Source organism: Gorilla gorilla, chromosome 3 (assembly GCF_029281585.2).
Source record: "Gorilla gorilla gorilla isolate KB3781 chromosome 3, NHGRI_mGorGor1-v2.1_pri, whole genome shotgun sequence".
Taxonomy (NCBI): Eukaryota; Metazoa; Chordata; class Mammalia; order Primates; family Hominidae; genus Gorilla; species Gorilla gorilla.
Window position 1 is genome coordinate 15,466,887 of NC_073227.2, and position 20,955 is coordinate 15,487,841.

General features: G+C 47.7%; 1 protein-coding gene across 1 annotated transcript in view; it reads left to right on the top strand.

Moving 5' to 3' along the window:
* The window catches only part of C3H4orf50 (chromosome 3 C4orf50 homolog), a 122,236-nt gene that overhangs the window by 74,496 nt on the left and 26,785 nt on the right, over positions 1-20,955 (top strand). Inside the window, exon 13 of the mRNA XM_031010306.3 lies at positions 16,753-16,911. The gene's annotated coding sequence lies outside the window, so the exon portion shown is untranslated. The remainder of the gene's footprint in view (positions 1-16,752; positions 16,912-20,955) is intronic.

Genomic DNA, 20,955 nt, shown 5'->3' on the forward strand with positions numbered 1-20,955 from the left:
GTACCAAGCTGAATCGTGAATAGCCCTGTGGGAAGATTGATTAAGATGTCATGCCGGTGCCAGGCAGTCAAATCCAAATGCTGCTTACTAAGGGAAACTCTTTCCTGCTGCTTCAGCTCATTTCATGCAGGGGGGACTGGGGGGCTCGGAGGACCTGGAGCTTCCTCCTCCCAGGAAGGGCCGCAAAACCCTCAGCCCAAGGCACCTCCCCACGCACGCTCCAGTGCTAGAGCCACTGGCCTGTGGAGAATCATTTTGGAAATCTGGGGACAGGCGTGGAGCCTTGGTGTGAATTCCAGCCATGCCACTTACCAGCTACAAGACCTGGAGCAGGTGTCCTGGTGGCCCTGTGCCTCCGTTTCTTTCCGTGTGGAATAGACTTTGGTAAGGACTAAGTCAATCAGGCAGCAGGCTGGCTCATCCATCTTTGCTGCTTGGAAGTGTTAGTCCTCTCCTCTCTGATCTCCCTTTCCCGGGGAAGTCTTCCCAGACCCCTCTGCCCCAGGCCTCTGAACTGCCAGCTTCCATTTCCCACCGTGCCGCTGAGCCCTGTCCCAGCTGCCCTCTTCTGTTTCCTTGTCACCTGCCTGTCTCCCAGCAGGCTGCCTGCTCCTTAAGGGCATGGGTGCATCTGGTTCATGTGGGTACCAAGCTAAATCTTTATCCTCCATCCCAGCACAGGCCAGGCGTGGGGGGTGCTGCTTCCTCCACTGGAGCTTCCAGAAGGTTCTCCGAGGTATGAACCAAGGTGTGGCTTGTGATCACCAGCTATAGTGAAGAGTGGGCCATGTGACTCTGGGCCATGTTTTCTATCTGAGGGCTGCCCCCTCGCTCACTCCTTCCATTTGTTCCATCGATCATTTCATTCCACATAGTTTCACCTAGTGTCTCCAAGGTGCCAGGGAGCACAGGATAGTGGGAGAACTCCTGGGAGGCAGAGAATGAAGGAGAGAGAGAATGAGACAGAGTCATGAGCCGTATAAACAAGTCATTCCCCTGCAGAGGACTGAGGGGCAAGAAGGGGCCTCCAGCCTTCATGGAGGGGCTGAGGGAGGAATTCCCCAGGGAAAGCCAGGAGAAGCTGAGAGCCCAGCCTTTGAGAGAAGAAGGGAGCTTAGAGACTGTCCACTATGACACTCCATGGGGAGGGAGGAACCAGGAGGCCAGGGAAGCTCGATGCCCAGAGCGCAGGTATTGTGACTTCCTCGCCAGGGTTTTGTGTGTCTATTTGTCTCTGTATGTCAGAGACATGTGGCAAGAGAGACAGGGTTCAGATGGGGGCTGTCAGAGGCCTCCCAAAGAGCCTGTTGTGGGACTGCCCAGCTGTAACATGACAGGTAAGCAAGGACTGCTTGAGGGAGACCTTTGGCCCCCACTGTCTAGCCATGCCCTGTCAGCATCCATCTTTGTATCTAGATAACTGTAGGGGGTTTATCTTCACTCTCAAAAGGAACTTGTCGTTTAACGAAATAAGATGAAGTCCGATGAGTCTAATCTTACACAGGGCAGTGCTTGCTAATTGAATGTGATTTCTGGAGCTGATAAGGGAGTATTGTCAGGTCCTCAATTTCCTGTTCTTGTTCTGACTTCTACGTCTTGGGTGTGTTAGAGGCTTCATAGCCGAGACGCTCAAAAGTACTTCCTGCCTCTCAGATAGGAATTCACAGTTTGTAAAGCATCTCTTGATGTGTGCTCTTGTTTGAGTCTCACAGCTGTGAGGAGAGAGGAACAAGGAAGAGGATACCCATTTTGCAGATTAGGAAACTCAGGCACAGTGAGATCTGGGAATCTTCCCAAGATCACACAGTTGAGGGGAAGGGGAGAGGCTGGTTTTCCTCTGATCCCCCAGCTCCCTGGAAATCGGACCTCCAGGCTGTCCCAGAGTTCACCCCTGGTGCTTGGACATCAGTGCAAAGGTGCATAGCCAGTAAAATCCAAAAATTAAATGTGGCTGTTCCAAATGTGAACCCCTGGGAAAATTCAGGGGCTTAGCTTCAAAGTGAATGCAAAGAAACAGAAGCATGAAGATACTGTTCGGTTCTGTTGTGTTCAGAACAGTTTTAGAAAAGATGTGATCACTTTAAGAAGAAGCCTACTGCGGGTGCCTAACAGACACGTAGCATCACGGAAACAGCTGCCGCTTCTGTGAGGAACGAGGCCAAATGGTTATTGAGCATCGATTCTGGCTCAGGCTAGAAGTTTTCCAAGATCCTGCCTGGAACACTAGGATAATCAAATATCCTTTCATATATGCCTAGTGCCTAACCAAGCCTGGCACAGCAGAGAGAAAGAAACATATTTTAAACAACATTTTTCTGCTTATAAAAATTAATATATACGTATTTGAGTGAATTTGGAAAATTAAAAAAATGAAGTGACAAAAACACATGGAATTCCACCAATAAGAGATGTTCATTTTCAACATTTTGACATTTATCCTTACGCATCCAGGCTTTTTAAAAAACGAGATCGTACTGTATGTGATGATATTTAAAGCATTTCTCATTCAACATGCAGTATTGACATGCTATTTTATAGGGACAGGATAGCATGTTGGTTAAGATAATGGATTCTGGAATAGTCTCTCAAGCTGTGGGCAAGTTCTTAATCCCTTTGTGCCTCCATTTCTTCCTAAATAAAATGGGGATAAGAGCAGCACCTTTTTTATACTCTTGTAGGAGTAAACAAACTAAATATGTAAAGTGCTTAGAACAGGGCCTGGCATAGAGCAAGTTTTCACTAAATATTTGATGTTATTATTATTTCAGTAAAATTATTTAAGCCTCCCTCACTCATCCCTACTACTTACTTTGTGCTGGGCATTTTCCAAGGTCTTTTCACACATGCTGTCACATTGAATTTCTAAATGATGCCAAGAAACTGATATTGCCTCCCATTTCACAGATGTTGAAACTGAAACTTGGAGCAGACAAGTCACTTGCCAAGTCATACAGGGATCAGCAAAGCCAGAATCAAACCCCTTCGGGTCCTGTATGACCCCCAAGCCCTTGGACTGTGCCCAGACCACCCTGCTCCTGATCTTAGCTCTAAGCAAACCAGATTGGCATTGTGGATGCTGCTGTTGATTTGTCTGGCATTGATTGTTGCTGCTACCTGGGGTTGTGTATGCAGGAAAGGAGGCCTTTTCAGTCCATTTGTAACCCACCCCACACCTCTGATGATTTCAAATCAACTGCCACCTCTCCCTAAAGCTTCCTTAGGCAGTTGGGACTGAGATTCCTCCAGGAGCAACCCTTTCTCCAGTGCCTGGTAGATGCCTGGCATTCCACAAATGCATGCACAATTGAGCTGAAAGCCACTTTTAAAAAATAAACATTGATAATTGGAGACGCTTTTGGGACTGAAACCAAAACCCAAGAAAGACAAAGAAAGGAAATGGGGTATTTCATTTAGAGAAGACTTGGAACCTACCACCCCAAGGAGTACCTAGTGAAAGTGAGAGGAGGAGGAGTCCCATTGTAAATTGGAAAAAGCCTTGGCCTGGGGCCAGGCCAACCTTAGTTCCAATCCCTGTGTGACCTTGAGTGAGTTTATTCCCCTCAGCCTCCTCCGTACAATGGGGACAAGTCTGCAGTGAGGAAAATAGGAGAGAATGTGTTTGGACTGTTTAGCGTGTGCTGGGCCTGAGTTTAGACTCTTAAGAGCAGAAGGCATGTCTTCTGTGTTGTAGAAATTGGTGCCCTTAATTTCTAGAAAAGTACTGGGCACACTGCAGGCATGAGGAAATGTTATTGGACAAATGAATACTTAACAAATAGATGTTAGTTCCTCTCTACCTATCGTCTTACACAGGTACCAGGGAATAGTTAGGAGGATGAGAGATGAGGGTGTGGGAAGTTGGGGGATGAGATGGTAGAATAAGAGAGAAGCAATGTAAGGAGTAGCAACGGGTGCAGGAACCAGAACCAGCATGCCAGAGTTCCGGTCTCAGCTCTGCTGCTGGCAAGCTCTGCAACTGTAGCCAAGTTGCTTCATCTCTTGGGGTCTCAATTTCCTTGTGAGCAAATAGGGAGAATGATAGTACTTAACTCGCAGTGTTGTTGTCAGAATGACAAGAGCTTTAAACTTATAAAACACTCAGCATAGACTCTGGCACAAAGGAAGCACCCAATTAATGTAAATCATCATCATCATTATCAGAACATTTTATTAATTAGAAGAAAGAAGATAAATTAGATATGGTTGAGTAATAAACCACCCTAAAGCTCACTGGCTTAAAGTCACAACCATTTTATATATTCATGTATACACATTAGATGTAGATTGGCTCTGCAGGGTGGTTTTCTGCTGGTCTCACTTGGGTTATTCATCAGATAGTTCTACTGGGGCTGAGTAGTCTAGGAGGGCTTTGTGTCTGGCCATTGGTGCTAGCCATCAGTTGACTGGTTTTTCAGCTAGAATGCTCATCTCTGCTCCAAGTATCCTCTCAGCCTCCAGAAACTAGCTCAGGTTTCTGCATATGGTGGTCTAAAGGCATGGTTCCAAAAGAGAGAGCAGGAGCTTCAAGGTCTCCTGAGGCCCAGGCTCAAATCTCCCACAGCGTCACTTCTGCATCTTTCTATTGGTCTAAGCATGTGGCAAGGCCAGTCCAGGGTGTGGAGAACCAGACTCCACCTCTAGCTGGGAGGGGCAGGGGAGTCACATTGCAAATGAATGTGCACACAGAGGTGGGAGGGATTCTTGCAACCAGCTTTGCAAACAGTCCTTCACTGGCAGGAAATGACATTTTTGAGGCCCTGATTCCTTACCAGGCACTTCAGCTTCCACAGATGTTATCCACATAGCAAAATGTTGAGGCGAGGACTTCACTGTCACCAGGAATACTATATTCAGGCCAAGTCTGCCAAGCCATTAAGGCATCTGATATGGTGGGATTCAGGCTGCAGATCAGGGCCTGGGGGAAGGGCACCTGGGTTCTTTCTGTCAGTGAGAATTGCAGAATTCTGGGAAAACCATAATAGTATAATGAATTACAAATAAGAAGGAAGATTTCTATCAAGTGTGTCAACTGAATGATGAGGTTCATACATTTGGAAAGGAGGGCTTTATTTCCCATAAAGGATTGCAGCCTGCAGGGTGGCCATTCTGGCAGGCTAGGGAGCATAACCTCTGGCCAGAAGCCAGAAACAGACACTTCCAGTGAGGGACAAAGAGAACAGAAATTTATGCTGAGTTGGGTGGCCAAATATACATATTTAATTAGCTATGGGAGGAGTCATGAATATTTATGAAAGGAGAAACACGCACATGTGCAACTGAGCTTCATGCTTTTCCATGGGACCCACGTTCAAAAATGGCAGCATTAGCATGATCCGAGGGTGTTTTCAGCCGTCTGACATCAAAAAGTGGGGCAGAGGATGCAAAAACCCTTTCTGCATGTTGTCGGTAGACTGGCCAGAACCACTGCACGGTTGGTGGTCTCTTATCACTGCTGAAGCAGTGAGGACTAAAGGAGCCAAATCCTGGAGAGGGGAGATCTTCTGAGAGTCAGTGCTGCTCTCCTGCTGGGGTTTTCTACAGTCTGGGGACCGGGGACAGGGCTTGGGATCCAGGCCTGGTTCAGTGCAATGACCATTGATGGGGATGGAGAGACAAATTAGAGACTTGAGGGGCTTCAAAGGCCAGGGTGGGTTTCTCCTCCAGACGTTTGCCACATTCCAAAGCTGTGCAGGGTGGGGAGCAGGAAATGGAATGAGAAAGCCTCTGAACAGCAGAGCAGAGTTTTCCATAGTCTAGATGTCCAGAAGAAAAGGATCAATGTCGAGGCTCTGCCGGAGAAGCCGTCAGTGAGCACACTGGGCTCTCACCTGGCTGCTGTTGATATTTGACCCTATGGTGCCCTCAAAGCCAAGGGGGAGTTTCAAACACAGAAGGACTTCTTGTGGTTTAGGGAGACCATTTTGGATCCCTGTGGAGAAAAGATTGAAAGAGATGGGAAACTAATGGAGAGGGGACAGTGACAGAGGATGTTGCCTGGTTGTGGATAATGGCTGACGGGCAGGTGGTGACTGGTGTATTCCATTTCTTTCTTTCTTTCTTTCTTTCTTTTTGAGACAGATTTTCAGTCTTGTTGCCCATGCTGGAGTGCAATGGCGCGATCTCAGCTCACTGCAACCTCTGCCTCCCAGGTTCAAGCGATTCTCCTGCCTCAGCCTCTGGAGTAGCTGGGATTACATAGGTGCCCGCCAACACCCAGCTAATTTTTTGTATTTTTGGTAGAGATGGGGTTTCACCATGTTGGCCAGGCTGGTCTTGAACTCCTGACCTCGGGTGATCCACCTGCCTTGGCCTCCCAAAGTGCTGGGATTACAGGCATGAGCCACTGAGCACTGCCCCCATTTCTTTCATAAATCAAAAAAGCAGAGAAGCATGAGCAGGCAGAGGAAGGCAAGCTATTTGATGGAGACGCCATCTGTCACAGCAGCAAACTTGGGAGGATTAGGGGAAAGCAAAGGTGGAAAAGACACATCATTTGTCTTAAATGATAAAAAAAAGAAAAGAAAAGAAAACTGACATCGCATTATGAAAGGAGTTTGATAGATTTTGAAATGGGAGAGAAGAATTTGTCTTGATTAGTGTGATATTAAGTAGAATTAAAACTGAGGACAGGTTCAACTTAAATATAAAAAAGGTTATCTGAGACTTGGAGATTAATCAGCTCATCTATCTCATTTGAGGAAACTGAGGCCCAGGGAGAAAAAAATGGCCTGTTCAAGGGACCTAGTAAACTGATTACAAAACCACCCTAATATTGTTTCTTATTCAATGGTGAGAAGGCTTGTCTTTCCCCATCCTAAGGCCACCTCCTTAGATCAGAGGGCCCCTCCTGCTGTGACCCTTGGATCCTTGGATCCTACTTAGGACATTGTAATAGTTAACTTGTTGGAGGAGGTTATTGAAAAGAGAGCCCCTTGGTGACAAAGACTGTATGAGTCTCCTAATTCCTGTTATGGTCCCTTTGATCCATGAGCCATTTAGAAGGATACTTTCAAATTCTTAATATGTGGGGTTTTCCTTATTTTGTTCTTATTATTTATGTTTTAATTCCATTGTAACCAGAGAATATGGTTCATATAATCTCCATTTTTTTTACTTGTCAAGGCTTGCTGTATTTCCAAGATTATAAATGCATTTGGCAATGTTCCATGTATGTTTGAAAATATTACGTATTTGGTTATTATACTCATGTTTCAGACTTTATATACATGTCCATTACATGAAACTTGTTGATTGTGGTCTTCAAATTTTCTTTGATTCCTCATTGGTACATTTGTTTCCTTGATCTGTCAAGTTCTGAGGAAGACGTGTTTAAATACCCAACTATGGCGATTTTCTTTCTAATTTTCTTAGTTTTGCCTTATACATTTTGAGGCTATATTATTAATATTTAGTGCAGTCTAGTATTTTTCTATTATACTATGAATCTTTGTTTTACAATTAGGTAGTAACCTTTGTTATCTTTAATAATGCTTTGCGATTTTGAGTCTATTTTGTTTAATGTCAATATGGTTATTCTGAGTTTCTTGGGCTAGTATTTGCTTGGTACACCTTTTCCCATTATTTTACAGTCAATCCGTCTCTGTCTTTATATTTTTAGTATGTCTCTGTTAACAGCATATAGCTGTATTTTAAATTTTTTAAGCTTAGAACAATCCTTGTCTTTTAAGTGGAAAGTTTAGTCCATTATAATGATTATGATAACTGATATATGTATATCATAATATATACATTATAGCTGATAAATATATGTATATTTATCTGTCATCTTATTGTGCGCTTACTGTTTACCCTGCCTTTGCTATGCTTCTGATTTTTCGCTTTTCTTGCTTTGTATAAAACTGATTAAGTTTTCTTTATTCTACTTTTCACCCTAGGTGTACATTATATTTCCATTACTTTAGTGGCTACACTTTAACGTTTCAAAGTGCATTCTTGGCTTGGCATCTCTAACTTCCTCACGCACAGAGAATCCTAAGAAGGCTTTAATTTTCATACCTCCCCTTGCATCTTTCATGTTTCCCAGGAATATATTTTCACTCTATTTTTATACTTTTCACATGAGCCACTGTTATTATTTTATATAGTTAATACTTTTTTAGATTTACCAGTTTCTTTAGTTGCCGTTCTTTCTTGTATTTTTTTTCTTTTGAGTTTAGTTTAGTTCTCCCTGGAGCACATTCCTTACTAGTATTCTTTTAGCAAGGCATTTAGCAGTAAAAACCTCTCAGTCTTTGCCTGAGAATGTCATTATTTTGTTTTTATGGTTAGGTGATCATTTAGCTGAATATAGAATTCTAGATTCTCTATTATTTCTTCTTGGTGATATGACAATGCTATTCCACTGTCTTCTGGCTTTCATGAAGACGCCTGTTATTGCTGTAACTGCCATGTACTTTCAGATAATCTATTTCTCTCTCTCTGATTGCTTTCAGCATCTTCTATTTGTCTTTGTGATTCTGGAGTTCCGCTATAAGACATATATTCATTTTTATCTATCCTACTTGGGGTTCATGATTTCTGAATCTGAGAATTTGTATCTTTCAGCATTTCTGAAAAATTCTGTTATATATTTGAATATTACACCTTCAACCGCTTGTCTTTTCTTTCCTTCTGAAACTCATGTTAACAGTTTTAGACTGACTCAATTTTTTCCTGTGTGGCTCATAACCTCTATATGTAACTTATGTCTAACTCTGTCTGTCTTTCTTTTTTTTTTTTTTTTTTGAGATGGCGTCTCGCCATTGTTGCCCAGGCTGGAGTGCAGTGGTGCGATCTCGGCTCACTGCAGCCTTCACCTCCTGGGTTCAAGCAATTCTCCTGCATCAGCCTCCTGAGTAGCTGGGATTAGAGGCGCCCGCCACCATGCCTGGCTAATTTTTGTATTTTCAGTAGAGACAGGATTTCACCATGTTGGCCAGGCTGGTCTCCAACTCCTGACTTCAGGTGATCCACCCGCCTCGGCCTCCCAAAGTGCTGGGATTACAGGCATGAGCCACCGCACCCATCCTCTTTCTGTCTTTCTAAGCTATATTCTAGGTAATTTCATCAGATAAATCCTGAAGCTCATTTTTTTTTTTTCCTGCAGCATGAAGACTCTGTAGCCAGACTGTTGGGGATTAAATCCAGGCCGTGTGATCTTTCTGTACTTTAGTTTCATCATCTTTAAAGTGGGAGTTCCACCTACTACCAAAGTGGGTTCCTTCCACCTACCTACCAAAATAACCTAAAATTATTTTAAGGTTAAATAAATCCATATAGATAAAGCTCTTAGAGTTGTACGGTCCCATCATAAGTGCCGTATCCAAGTTAGTTAGACGTTACCTTAATTATGTTAAGAATCCACTTTATGGTCTCTATTCAATAGTTCTACTATTTGATGTTCTTGGAGGAACTTAACCTTCCTGACAAATACATCTTATGTCTTTGTTCATAAAGGATTGTTTTCTTGGGTGTTTTGTAATGTTGGCCTCTGGGGCTTTTTTTTTTTTTTTTTTTTTTTTTTAGACGGAGTCTCACTCTGTCGCCCAGCCTGGAGTGCAATGGCACAATCTCGGCTCACTGCAACCTCCACCTCCCGGGTTCAAGTGATTCTCTTGCCTCAGCCTCCCGAGTAGCTGGGACTATAGGCGCCCGCCACCACACCCGGCTAATTTTTATATTTTTAGTACAGACGGGGTTTCACTATGTTGGCCAGGCTGGCCTCGAACTCCTGACCTCGTTATCCGCCTGCCTTGACCTCCCAAAGTGCTGGGATTACAGTCATGAGCCACCACGCCCAGCCCTGGGGATTTATCTATAGGAATCCTGTGCGTTTCAGCATCAGCCCCGAGTATATCACAGGCTCAAGGGAGTTCAACCCCAAATTCCCATGAGATGTAGGGCTATGGTTACATCTTCTTAAGGATGGCTTTTTTCTCTTCGCCTAGAACTCAAGCCAGGACAAACTTCCTCTCTATCTTCTAATTCCCCCTGTTACTGGGGGGATAGCCCTCCAAGGACCTTGGCTCAGTTCCAGCTCCCTGACTCTGTCTGTGTCCATGTCGAACTGCATCCCCTGGTTTACAGAGGCCAGGGCAGCCTTCCAGGAGTGGCAGTGGCACCATTGCTCATGTGGGTTTTCCTTTACTGACCTGTGAGACCTGCTCCTCCTGTAGAAGAAAAAATAAGGCCACGTTAACTGCAGCAATTATGAACCTATAGCTTCCTGTGTGCCAAGTGCTGTTCTAAGCAGTTTCCATATGTTAACTCATTTAGCCTTCATGACAACTGTATCTGCGCACTATTAACCATGTTTTACAGCTGGAGAAACTGAAGCACAGAGCTGCTAAGTAACTTGCTTGGGGTCACCCAACCAGAAGTGTAGGGAGCTGGGATTTGAACCCAGGCAGTTTAGGGTCACATGTATGCACTTAAGCCTACACCAGGCTGCCTCTCAGGCTATAGGAAGACACTTTGCCTGGTTCCTGGCCCATGAAAGTGAGTACACAATAATAGCTATTGGCATTATTATGATAAATGCCATCATTATTGTTGTAGCTATTGTTACTTACAAGTAAACCCTCGTTCTAGGCTTCGGGAGCTCATGGGCCAGGACAGCCAGACACACATGGAAGGGAGGCTTGTGCTCCAGCCTGGCTATGGCAAGTGTGCAGGGCCTGTAGCTGGCCTGGGGCAGGTGGTTTGGAGCTGAGGAAAAAGCATGGGTGAAGAACATGCCAGGAGTTAAGTGGGGCCGGGAGGAGGGTGCAGGGAGGAGTGGCAGGACGCAAAGAAAAGGTAGACAGGGGCCAGACGGCAGAGGACTCTTGAGCCAGATCAGCGAGCCTGGAGCTTCTCCTGCAGGGATGACAAGCCACACAAAGTCCTTTTGTGGAGGAGCGGAGTTTGATTTATTTAAAACGCTGAACTCTGTGCTGAGTTTTCCAATATAACGAAGCTTGCAGAGGAATCTGCAGGCAATGCTGTCTGAGCAGGAAGAGAATAACAACAGCGAGGACCTGGAAAGGGCCAATGTGTGTGGGTGGTCGTGGAGTTTCAGAGCAGCCGTGACTCCTGTGTCGCCACCAAACGCTGTCCACCTCGCCTTACCATGCAGCCGTCTACTCTCTACAGCCATCCAGTGAGCTGCTCACCCCATCTTACAGATGAGGAGACCGAGGTGCAGGGAGGCAAAGTGAATTGCCAGGGGCTGCGTTGGAGTGGGAAGATGTCTAAGCCTGTGTCCTTAACCCTACACCACGCTGCTGCTCCAGTTTTAGAAGAAAAGAGTAGGGAGGTGATTCTCGCTCACAGACACCCTTCTCTCTCTTCCTGCTTCTGCTCTCCTCTCTGTCATCTTTTCCTTCCCTCTCCTCTTCCTGTCTCGTCCTCTCCTGACCTCCTCCTCCCACTCCTCTCCCCCACAGGCTTGTCACCAGGACCCCCACAGTGGCTTTTATTCTATCTTGGAGGGGACTTCACCATCCCTGGCTCACTCCCATGCCTCCCAGGGGTGCGTCAGTGCAGGTCTTGGGAACAGTGTCCTTCAAGGGGAACTGGGCCAGAGGGGACCTTGCTATGCCCAGCCCATTTCCCATGGGCACCCGAGCTCCACAGGGAGGCACGATCGTAGTCAGAACAACTCCTGCTGAGTACGCCCCTTACCCCCAGCTCACTTGGTAGCAGACATTAGAGGGTCTGTGCTGGCCGAGTGCTGGTGTCAGGGACATGGGGATGAGCCACATAGCTCCAGCCCTCAGGGACTCCAGCCACGTGAGAAGGTAACTGGCGTGGAGTCTGGTGTGTACCAGTGTGTGCTGGGAAAGCCCAGAGTCAGGGTCAGGGATCAGCCCCACAGCAGTTGGGGAATATGGGAGTAGGGACGGGAGGTGGAGGCAGGAGCTGCCATTCATAGAGGCTGGAGAAGTAGGAAAAGCCCCATCCCAAAGTTCTGTGAGTGGCAGACTCGGGACCTTGGATCTTTTTCCAGAATCAGTAGGGAGTCTTCCAGAGTTTCTAAGTGGGGTGGTAGTGGGCAAACACTGCGCTTGTGTTCCATGAAGCTAATATTCAAAAGCACTCTTGACAAAGTGTTTTCACATGCATCCCAGCATCTGATCCTTCTTCCACCCTCTGTGAGAGATGAGGGCAGCTAAGATATAACATGGAAGAAAAGATCCAGAGGCAGAGAGGAGGCTCGTTAGGATTGCTTAGGATGCAGAAGACAGCACCAGGCTCTCGTCCAGGGCTCTGGTGTCAGGGTCCTGATCCCTGGTGCTGGGAGCAACTCTTCTGAGGAGAAATTTGTTTACAAAAACTATAAGGCAGAGAGAAAATGATGGTCTTTAATATTAATGATAATATGGTTTCTGCCATTTATTGAGTGGCTGCTGTATGCCAGGAGCTGTACCACCATTATAAATGCACTATCTCATTTAAACCCTGTAACAATTTGTGAAGCTAACTAGTAATATTCTCCTCTGTGCAGAAGGAAACTGAAGTTCAAAAAAGATGCCTTCTATTTCTGCAGATCTGGGATTGAAATCCAGCTCTCTCGCTTTTTTAATACTGTAATGTGGGTGCAGTGACTCACACCTGTTATCTCAGCACTTCGGGAGGCTGAGGTAAGAGAATTGCCTGAGCCCAAGAGTTCAAGACCAGCCTGAGCAAGGCAGGGGGACTCCATCTCTATAAAAAATAAAAAAATAAAAATTAGCTGGGCGTGGTGGCATGCACCTGTAGTTGCAGCTACTCAGGAGGCTGAGGCGGGACGATCAATTGAGCCTGGGAGGTCGAGGCTGCCGTGAACTGTGATGGAGCCACGGCACTCCAGCCAGGCTCCAAAACAAACAAACACTGTAATGTTCCCACCACAGTCTGATGCCTTCCTTCTCCAGGTAGATGATCACCTGGTCACCTTAGGTTCAGGACCTGGGCACCTGGACAGCACCAGGCAAGCTGTCCGCTGCCTGCCTCCCTCTTTGATGGCTGGATTCTTTACGGAGCCCAGCCTCGCTACTCATGTGCGTGCTCCATAAATGGGCCAAGGAAAGAGTGTGCCAGAGTGGAAATGCGACACGCTTCTGCTCTCTGGGGCATTCAGCCAAGAACTGTGTGCATGGTTCACCTGCCCGTGAAGACAGCCGGCCAGTGGGTTTACACCTGGCAGGTTAGTGAGTTACACCTGCCTTCCTCAGCTGAGAAGGGGGCAAGAGGCCAAACGTTGCATGGAAATCAGAGACAGTTGGCAGGGGTGGGGGGCGGGGGGGCATTGGGAAGAGCTTAGCATTTTGGGGTCAGGTGACAACTCTCCGTAAATACTGAGCTGGTGACATTGCCTGTCTTCTCCTCTGCCCTTCTGCGTGGCTTGCACAATTTGGCTCCCCTTTCCAGCCTCGGCTTCCCCTTCTCTGTGTGCCCTGCTGATTTTCTGGAATCAATGAATAGAAGGAGGAAGTGACATTGAATAAGACAGTGACACCCCGGGGTGGTGATTTCTGTGTCAAAGCCTAAAGGAGAGCCTGGATCCACGGGGAAGATGGGAGGGAGGGGTGTGCAAACCTTAGGCTCCTCAGAAGCCTTCCTGGAGGAGGCAGAGCTGAATGAGAGGGATCCCCCTGCAGAGAGGGTGGAGTGGGCCTCCCCGTCAGACATCACAGGGGCTGCTGATGGCTGGTGTGTGGAAGGACAGGAGGAAAACAACCGCGCAGAGCCTGTATTTGGAGTGTGGAAACATGGCAGTCTAGAAGTGCAGAGGGCAGGTTTCTAGTTCAGCTCAGCCTCGCCAGGGCTGCATGACCCTGGGGAAAATTGCTCTGTGTTTTTAGACTTCCTTTGTCTCTTCTGTGAAATGAGAATCCTGGTAAATCACTTTATCTTCGCACCTGAGAAACTGACAGTGAAAAGTTTTTGCAAACCATAAAGCTCTGTTCAAATGCAAAGATGTGTTCTTCTACATGGGAAACCAACACCGCTCCTAGATTCCCTAACTGATACTTGCTAGGTGTCCCTTGCACTGTGCATCAGTGTTTGGGGGCCACCTCTTGGTTCTCTTTCATTTGCCCTGAATACAAACCCCTGAGGTCATGGGAACACACCAGCTGAGTAGCCTGGACTTTGAGTCTGCAGGGATTCTTTGCAGGGGGTGTTTTCAGCTCAGCCCCAGTCTTGGGGAGTTCCTTTTCAGCTGGGCCTGACAGAGGTGGATTCCAGTGACCTGCAGGATCCGGGACATGGCTCTTTCATCCTAGTCTCACTGGGACAGATTTAGGGTCTCCCACTTTCATGTGAGCTTTGCCAGCTGGACCTGAACTGTTTGCTCATTTATGCACGAGGCGTTTGTGGACTCCTGGCCAGGACTGTCCCTCCCTTCTTTCCTTCTTTATCCCTTTACCCCTTTGCCTCTCTGCTTCCCACCACTCTTCTTCCACTTATGTCTTTCAACATTTTGAGGAGTACCCGCCAGGCCCATGCTGGGCATCATGGACAGCAGAGGTGAATCTAAGCATGGTCCCTGCCTTCATGGTGCTCACGTGCTCCCAGGGGAGATGGACACTGGAGTTGAGTGCAACACTGTAAACTGTAACACGTATGTTCACTCATGGAGGGGGATCCAGCTCTGGAGAGAGCCAGAGGGTGATGAGCAGACCCACCCAGGGTGGGCGGGGCCCCAGAGGCACTTGCTTCATGCCCGCTCTATGCAGAGCTTCTGCACACATGCCCACAGTGAGACACGGGAGGCACTGCTCAGACACATGGATTAAAGTTGTTAAAACTGTCTAGTGTTTCAAGATTCACAAAACCTGAACACTTTGATTCTTCTAGCAACTTTATGAAGTGGTCAGCTGAACATAAGAAAGGGGTTCAAAAAAGTCTGGTGGTGGATTGAGCAAATACCAGAAGGTAGAGTCAGCCTGCGGGGATAGGAAGTCAAGCAAGGATGGGGGCCGGAAGTCAGGGTTAATCCCTATAGAGCTGTCCAAATAGCACCTGACACATAAAGACAGTCAGTAGGTAATGTTACCTCTTATAATTGGTTGCTATTTTCCAAAGAAATGGAAGGTGCCCAGAGACCGTCCAATCTAACATCCTCGTTGAACAGAGGAGGGATCTGAGGCCTAGAGAGACGTCAATGGGAAGGCAGCCACAGGACACTGAGTCCAGGCTCCCCGATTCTCAGTGCTGCACACCCACACTCCTCACCATACAGAGCAGCCTCTTTCATGAGCCCAATGTTTTCTCTATCAACACCTGGTTGTCATCATGCCTAGAAGTATCACCTGCATCCTGTTAGACACAGGCGCACAATTTAAAGGCCAAATACATTCACGAGGATATAAACCCATCAAGTAAAAGCCACCTCTAACTTGGCATCTCTAGTAGAGCCCAATAAAATTTGCTTACTGTGGGGTAGCTAATATTTAAAGCTGGTTATTGTCACAACACAGCTTAATGGTCTAGCATCTTCAACACTTAATTGCCCTTTATTAGATCATTGCAGAATGAGATAATTGGACCAAGCACTTGAACTTCTGACTCTCTGCTATTTATATGGTGGTGCACACAGATGGGGAATTTCACAAGTGCCTTTTAGGGCTGGCGCTCACAGAGTGCTGGGCAGCCTGGAGTTTACTGCCACTGTATTTACTGAGGGCATGCTTCATTCAGAAAAACTACATTTCCTGGAGTTTCTCACTTTTATTTTTTCTGCTTATAAGAAGTAAATTGTAAATTTCCTTTCCCCTTTCCTTCTGTCCTTTTGTTTCCAGCACAAGTCCCTGTTATTAAAACACAATTCACTTCAGAGTCAGTTCTCTTGGGTTTATAAAAGCGCATATTTCATATTGAGCATAAAAGTCAAGGAAATTTAATGTTATTCCTAAAGGAGAATGTGCTCGCTTTTGCAAAACAAAATGTAAATTCTGGCTACCTTGGTTGTTGGGTTTGGGATAAAGGAATATTTACATAACTTCCCGCCTTCTAACCGATGCAGATATGGGCTTGAAAAAAACGTCTGCTGACAGGCGCATCAGAGCCTGAAAAATATTCACACCTTTGAAAACTGACTAGTACTAGCCGCTCTGGGGGTTCTTGGTTGGTCACTGAGACACAGATGTAACCAATTGCAGGATTTATCGTGCTATGATTTATAATAGTGCGTTCTTAGAAACAATCTGAATGTCCAACTGCCTGGAAATGGGCGAGGAAATGATATATTCACTCCATGAAATAGTGGCCTTTTCACATTTGTTCGGCACATTTTTATTGAATGCCTACTGTGGGTATCAGGGACAGTGTTAGGAGGTAGCTATGCATTGATGAGTGGGACAATGATGCAGTTGTTAGCAATCACTGCTACAAAGATGATGCTTTGGGGAAATCTTTTAATGCGAAGTCAAACCCCCCCAGAAATGTTATTATCTCAATTTTGTTGAAAGCACACAAAACACTGGGAAGGTTGACTTATTTTTTGTTTTTATCTCTTTCACCAAATATCTGTAAGGCACACCTAAAACATCTCTAGTAGGGAAAAACAAGAAAGTTTTTAAAAAAGCGTTTGACATGTTCATTTGGAGGTTCCCCTGTTAGGAATTGTGTCTGTATGCCGGAAGTCACTGCATCTTTGGAAGTGACAGGAGAAGGTGCCGTCTGCAGTAGAATGCCTTCTGGCCCCGGGGAGATGTTTTATCACCGGGAAGCGTGCAGGGTGTTCATGCCTTCAGCTCATCCCGGTGCTCATCCTTCTTCCTCCAGAGCCTCATGGGAAATCAGGATTTCTCCGGGCCCGTCCCTGTCAGCACACAGATCTGCCTGCTGGTTTCCATAAGCACTTGGTCAGAGCAAACAAAGGTCTTTCATCATCTGCTCCACGAACTCCCTTGGTGACCTGGAACCCAGCTGCTGCTGTCCGAGGTAGCTTCGGGGGGTGTGTGTGTGTCTATGTGTGTGTGTGTGTATGAGAGGGGAAGAGCAAGAGCTAGCCCATGAAAGGTTTTGTTTACAGTTTTTGCCTTTGACCTTATAAGATTACCTTGCAGTTTGTATTCCAGGATCCTGAGTATGGTAGACACTCAGTGAATAGAAAATGGATACTGTTTCCGAGTAATTTTGTGAAAGATTTTTATTTTTGCCTTAATGAGCTCTATCTGAATTAAATTTTCAGGTGTATTATGAACATTTACCCCTTATAGAGGACCATAAACATTATGTTCCTTAATATATTGCAAGTTCCACGCATTAATATGAGCTCCGTATTTGCAGAGGCCTGCAGGAAGCTGTAACTGGTACTCAGGTGAGTGAGGCAGGCCTCCTGTGCAGTGGAGCTTGTCAACTCAGGACACATCAGTGGCAGGGCACATGGGGGTTCTGGGACCCCAGGGGAGGGACCCAGGCAGGTGTTGGGGAGGGGACTGGCAGTGCATTTGGGGAAGGTTTCCTGGAGGAGGCCATGTCTGAGCCGAAGCATGAAGAATGGGTATATTAGTCTGTTCTCACACTGCTGTTAAAGATACTACCTGAGAGTGGGTAACTTATAAAGGAAAGAGGTTTAATTGACTCATAGTTCTGCATGGCTGGGGAGGCCTCCGGAAACTTACAATCATGGCAGAAGGAGAAGGGGAAGAAGGCACATCTTATGTGGCTGTAGGAGAGAAAGAGAAAGACAGAGAGAGAGAGACAGAGGGAGAGCAGGGCAAACTCCCACTTTCAAACCATCAGATCTCATGAGAACTCCCTCACTATCACCAGAACAGCATGGGGGAACCTCCCCCATGATCTAATCACCTCCTACTAGGTCCCTCCCTCAACACGTGGGGTTTACAATTTGAGATGAGATTTGGGTGAGGACACAGAGCCAAGCCACGTCACTGGATAGGAGTCGTCAGGCAGAGGGCAGAGACAGAAAGCAAGAGAGTGAGCTCCAGGCAGGGGAAACAAAGGGGCTTGGGGGAGAGGTTAGAAAGACTGGAGGGAGTTGAGTGTGGTTGGAGTGGGGAGTGGTCAGTGTCAGAGATGGGCTGGAGAAGGAGCAAGGCCTGGAGGCTTTGCACACATGACCCTCTGAGCTGTTGCCGTAAGACCTGCTTCTGAGCCCTGATTCCGCAGTCTCTCTTCCATGGCCTGTCCTTTGGCTTCCAGGCACAGCTGGCTCCAGGGGAGACTGCACCTGCCGGTCATTCTCTGCCACCTCCATCTCCTGCTTTGTGGTCACCACCATCTGACAAGCATGCATCTGCTCCCTATCTTCCCCTTCCACAGTGGGCATCGTAAAAGCAGGAATTTCCATGCATTTCACCAGAACACTCCCTGTCTGTCTTCCCCTTCCACAGTAAGCACCGTAAGAGCAGGAACTTCTATATATTTCACCAGAAACATGGGCACACGGAAAGCAGTCATAAAATATGTACTGATCGGATGAATGGTCAGTGAATGAATGAATATGGATGAGCCGCAGAGCCACTTTGGTTCCCCCTCGGGCCAGAGTTCAGGTTTCCTGTTTGTGTGGGAAACAGCTGGAAGGATGAGTGGTCATGCAGGCAGGGTGGGCCTGGGGGCTGCTTTTGAACTTACAGCGTGGTTTATTTCCACCACTTTATTGTGCTTGTCATTTGGCTTAGAAAATATGGTCTGTGGGCCTGGGGACACAGGTACTGTGCTGGGTCATCTGCCCTTTAAAAAAAAAAAAATTGAGGCAAAATTCTCATGACGTAAAATTCACCATTTGAGCCACGTTAAAGTGCACGATTCGTGGCTTTTAGTGCCTTCACAATGTTGTGCAACCGTCACCACTAATTTCAGAACGTTTTCATCATCCTAAAAAGGAACACTGTCCCCTTTAGGCCCTTTAGGCAGTCCCTGTCTGTTCCCTCCACGCTCTGGGGTAACTGACATCCGGCGGTCCACTTTCCGTCCCTGTGGGTCTGTCTGCTCTGGGCCCTTCGTGGGAAGAGAATCATGCACCACGTGGCCTTCGTGTCTGTTTCCTTTCACCTAGCGTCCCATTTTCAAGGTCAGCCCCCGCCGTAGCAGGTGACAGCACGTCATTCCTTCTCGTGGCCGAATAATGTTCCCCTGGATAGATGGGCCATATTTAGGTTATCCATTCACAGCTGATGAACATTTTGGTTGTCTCCATTTTTTGACTATTATGAGTGTTTAGGTCACCAGATTAATAGGTGCTCATTGTAAAAATCTAAACCTTATTGAAAGACACGTTGGGCGGAAGGAAAACTCCCTGGAGCCCCTCCTTCCAGCTATCGTGTCGTCCGCATGGATCTGTGCGTGGCTCCGCCTTCTGCATGGCAGACTCAGCTGCCGATCTCCACAGGAACCCCTCTCTGCCCACAGCCACAGCCTTCCCTGTGAGGCCTCAGGTTTCTCTGCATTGCTGAGATCTTGCCCTGGGTCTGCATCTCCTCCCAGCCCTCTCCAGTCCTTAAGACCCCCTTCCCAACTTCCATCACCTGGTGAACTCCAGCTCATCCCCCGCTGCCAAGGGTGGGTCCCAGGCCTGGCTCAGTGCTTCCCCAACCCTGGTCCTCGCTCCCAAACCCTGGTGTAGGTGTTTATCTCGCCTACCAGACCGTGGGCCCCCCAAGGCCAGGGCCATGTCTGGGCATTTCTGTGACCACAGGGCCGTGCTCAGGCGGTGCTGGGTGGAAGCTCACATTGGTGGGAGAGGCAGGTTGCCATAGAAACCCAGTGTTATGCTTGGTGAAAGGACAGGATCTGCTCATGGGACACAGCCATCCTCCTCTCGGCGTTTCCCGGGGCCAGGCTGGCTGTTTCTGCCAGTCCTTGTCCACTGGTACCGTCCTCCCAACAGGGCGACCATCGGTCCTGAGGCCCTCTGGCCTCGCCTCAAGTTTATCTTTCTAGTTCTCATGCTGCGGAATGTACGGTCACCAGTTCCCACACAAGCTTCAGGGCTCCCCATGCCTCCCTGCCTGGAATGGTCCTTTGCAAAGAGAGTTGGGGATCCAGCGGCCTGGGGGTCCCCCAACAGCCCTCCCCACTAGAGCCCATCCCCCACCACACCTCCTTGCTGCTTCAGGGGTTGCGGGTCTCCCCTTGCCGAGCGCCATATCCCTTCCCTCTGCCCATCTCAGAAGGCCCTCCATCAGCTGGTCCCTTCTCTTCCCCACTCAGTGAATTCTGTCTCCACTCCCTCTGCTGGCCTCTCCCTCCCAACCCAAGTGGCCCAGACCAACATCTTGGTAAACCCAAAGGCAGCTTCCTGGTCCTCTCCTACCTGGTACATGGCCACCACTGAGAACCTCCTGCCCCACCTCTCAAACCTCTCCCACTCCCCTTCCTAGCCAGGGAATTCCCAGGCTTCCTCCTGAGCTGCACACCTGCCACCCAAGTGCTCCTTCCCAGGGTTCCACCCTTGCCCTGGCACCTGGCGGCCACTGGGACCTCCCTGCTAAGCTCCGGACCCTCTGACCTGCTGTTCTGTAATAAAGCACCTTCCTGTTCCCACTTGGATGTTCCATGGGCAACTGAAGGTCAGACCTGCAGCTGGACTTGGCATCTTCCTCTATAAAGCCGCTTCATATTGTGCAAGTGGATACCGCCCTCCCCACATCCACGTGGAACTTGATCTCGGTTCCCAGCCCAGGAGTCCCTCCTCCTTCCTCCCCGAGAGAGGCGGCCAGCCACTCTGATGGCAGAAGACCTGGGCTGCTGCTCCAGGCCGGCCCTGGGTCCTCAGCACTGAGGGCCCTGTAGCCAGGGATTGACCGTTCACAGCGGCTCATGCTCGGGGCCAGGCCAGGAGGTTTCTCTACCCTTGCTCAGCCTCCAACAAACCGTCTGGCCTTTCCTGCTCTCTGCTCCTGCCGGCCCTGAGTGTGGGGCAGACTGGGAATGTGCTGTGCCTGTCCCAGTTCTCCCTAAGATAGGCCTCCAGGGCTGGATGTGGGGAGGGTCTAGGAGCCCCCACTTTTGGCCTCAAAC